Source organism: Erinaceus europaeus, chromosome 1, assembly GCF_950295315.1.
Source record: "Erinaceus europaeus chromosome 1, mEriEur2.1, whole genome shotgun sequence".
NCBI lineage: Eukaryota > Metazoa > Chordata > Mammalia > Eulipotyphla > Erinaceidae > Erinaceus > Erinaceus europaeus.
In genome coordinates this window covers 32,693,556-32,696,591 of record NC_080162.1, presented here as the reverse complement: position 1 = coordinate 32,696,591, position 3,036 = coordinate 32,693,556, and positions in this window count along the sequence as shown.

Below are 3,036 nucleotides of genomic sequence, written 5' to 3'. Positions count from 1 at the left end.
TCAGAACATGGAGGTGTTATTCCAGCCAGGTCCTGGGTGTCACTTCTCTCTGCCCACCTCTACCCCTACTGCCTTGTCACATTTCTGGGTTACCTCTGAGCAGTCCAGAGAGTGCCTCCTACTGACCTCACCCTCCAACTTCTGAGCCATGCAACCATCTCTCCTGCTTATAGACTGAGAGATCTGGGGGTCTGCCAAGAACACAGTTAGTGAAAGGAGGCAGTTGGTCAGTCATTTATTTCTCTGCCACACACTTAACTGGTTGTCTGTTCCTACCATAGCCATAGCATGCTTGCTCCCCTCCAAACCAGATAGCTTCATGTTCCACCTGAATCTCACGCTGAGGGCTGGTCAGAAAGTAGGGGAGGGACTGCTTGCTGGTTGTTAGAAGAAGTCAGCTCTTCCAGGAGGGACACAGAGGCAGCCTAGCTTTCCCATCCTTCCCCCAATTTTGACTCCAGATTCAGAACTCCTCCTCATATAGCTCCAGCATTGAAGGAGCACTGGTCCCTTGGGAGATCAAGGCAGTTGGCAGCCCAAGAGAAGAAGGGGTAGGAGGTCTTGCAGATTCCCCAAAGCCCAGGGTCAGATGTGCCTGTCTTCAGGATAGCCCCCCACCCTAAGACCAACCCCCTACTCCCACAGTGACCCCAGGAGCTCCCTCCATGGCCCCACCCATGGGGCAGCTGTGATGGGCAGGATGAGTACCCACTCGCCCGCCCCACACTTAACCAGGATTCATCAAAGTCATGATGGGGACCAGACTCCTGTCCTGGTCAGTTCTAGCTCCCCCCAGTGGCCCTGACTCTTGGGAGAAGCTGTGCAAACTGAAGTAGCTATAGAATTATGGAGGGAGGCTCTGGGCCTGAGGAACTGCAAGGAGGCGAGAGATTCTCTGCTCCATGGCCAGGAAGGTGGTCTCAGCAGGAGGCTGTCTGAGGAAGGACCAGTGCTGGGAAGACCATCTCCCATTGCAGCTATGACACCATGGCCAGAGAAGCTAGAGCAGGCAGGCTGGCTAACTATGAGGGTTTTCTTCAATGGGGTAACCTGCTACTCCATGGGAGGGTCAGACCAGGCAGGCATCAAGAACTCCCATCTGGGAGAGGACTGACTAGGAGCAAGTAACTGTTAAATTTTTTTTCAAAGATTTTATTTACCTATTAATGAGAAATATAGGCGGAGAGAAAGAAAGAACCAGATATGACTCTGGCACATGTGCTGCCAGGGACTGAACTTGGGACCTCATGCTTGAGAGGTCAATGACTTATCCATTGTGTCACCTCCTGAACCACAGTAACTGTTGACTTTAATTAATAATTTTCTATAATTTCTTTATTGGGGAATTAATGTTTTACATTCAACAGTAAATACAATAGTTTGTTCATGCATAACATTCCCCAGTTTCCCATTTAACAATACAACCCCCACTATGTCATTTATCATCTTTCATGGACCTGTATTCTCCCACCCACCCACCCACCCCAGAGTCTTTTACTTTGGTGCGATATGCCAATTACATTTCAGGTTCTACTTGTGTTTTCTTTCCTGATCTTGTTTTTCAACTTCTGCCTGAGAGTGAGATCATCCCATATTTATCCTTCTGTTTCTGACTTATTTCACTCAACATGATTTTTTCAAGGTCCATCCAAGATCAGCTGAAAACGGTGAAGTCACCATTTTTTACAGCTGAGTAGTATTCCATTGTATATATATACCACAACTTGCTCAGCCACTTATCTGTTGTTGGACACCTGGGTTGCTTCCAGGTTTTGGCTATTACAAATTGTGCCGCCAAGAACATATGTGTACACAGATCTTTTTGGATGGATGTGTTGGGTTCCTTAGGATATATCCCCAGGAGAGGAGTTGCAGGGTCGTAGGGTAGGTCCATTTCTAGCCTTCTGAGAGTTCTCCAGACTGTTCTCCACAGAGGCTGGACCAATTGACATTCCCACCAGCAGTGCAGGAGGGTTCCTTTGACCCCACACCCTCTCCAGCATTTGCTGCTGATACCTTTTCTGATGTATGACATTCTCACAGGAGTGAAGTGATATCTCATTGTTGTCTTGATTTGCATTTCTCTGACAATCAGAGACTTGGAGCATTTTTTCATGTGTTTCTCAGCCTTTTGGATCTCTTCTGTGGTGAATATTCTGTCCATGTCCTCCCCCCATTTTTGGATGGGGTTATTTGTTGTCTTGTTGTTGAGTCTGGCAAGCTCTTTATATATGTTGGTTATTAAACTCTTATCTGATGTATGGCATGTAAAGATCTTCTCCCATTCTGTGAGGGGTCTCTTGGTTTGGGTAGTGGTTTCTTTTGCTGTGAAGAAGCTTTTTAATTTGATGTAGTCCCATAGGTTTATACTTGCCTTAGTCTTCTTTGTAATTGGATTCGTTTCATTGAAAATGTCTTTAAAATTTATGCGGAAAAGAGTTCTGCCAATATTTTCCTCTAAGTATCTGATAGTTTGTGGTCTAACATCCAAGTCCTTGATCCACTTGGAATTTACGTTTGTATTTGGTGAAATACAGTGATTCAGTTTCATTCTTCTGCATGTTTCAACCCATTGTTTCCAACACCATTTGTTGAAGAGACTCTGCTTTCCCCATGTAATAGTCTGGGCCCCTTTGTCAAAGATTAGATGTCCATAGGCGTGGGGCTAATTAATAATTTTTAAAAAGTTACTCAGCAACTTATAAAGGCTGGCCACACATTTTCCAGCACTTTCTGTTTTTACATTCTCAGGCCTTGTATTCATGATATTACATATTTTCCTGTTTTCTGTCCTGTTTTTACAACTTATATTGTTCACACTCTTGTGCTGTTTTTATGTTTTGTTTCATTTGCCACCAGAATTATTGCTGGGGCTGGGTGTCAACACTATGAATCCATCACTCCCAGAGGCCATCTTTTCGTTTATTTATTTTTCTTTTTTCTTTCCACCTTTCTTCCTTCCTTCTTTCCATCCTTCCTTTCTTCCTTCCATTTTTTCTATTTTACTTGATAGGGAAGAGAGAAATTCTGAGGGAA